The 361-nt window shown below is 52.1% G+C and overlaps 1 protein-coding gene across 4 annotated transcripts in view; it reads right to left on the bottom strand.

The window, feature by feature from the left end:
* LOC119587973 overlaps positions 1-361 on the bottom strand; it is a 14874-nt gene that overhangs the window by 11676 nt on the left and 2837 nt on the right. The window lies entirely within an intron of this gene.

The following is a 361-nucleotide window of genomic DNA, read 5'->3' on the forward strand; positions in this document are numbered from 1 at the left end:
GATCATTGTCGAGCTCCTTCGCGCAAGCACTCTCTTTCACGGTTGCCAGCGACTTCGCGATTCGCTCACCCCCGCCCACCCGGAAGTGGCCACTTGGCGGCTGATCACGGCAGAATCCAGGGTTAAGGAGCTTGGGAATTGGTGCGACAATAGGGCTGGCGAGATAGGAAGTGCCGTCTGTCTGCTTGCAAAGGAAAAGAAACAATGCGAAGATGTGAAGGCGATTCACTGCCAGGGAATACGTGCATGTGCGTGATGGCAGCAACAGCAGAGGGAAAAGAAAAACGCCAGTAATGATATGTGCACTTGAATGACAAGACACTGATGACTCTGACGTGTGCCAGTGAAAAATACTTTTAGC

Source organism: Penaeus monodon, chromosome 23, assembly GCF_015228065.2.
Source record: "Penaeus monodon isolate SGIC_2016 chromosome 23, NSTDA_Pmon_1, whole genome shotgun sequence".
In the NCBI taxonomy this organism is placed as follows: Eukaryota; Metazoa; Arthropoda; class Malacostraca; order Decapoda; family Penaeidae; genus Penaeus; species Penaeus monodon.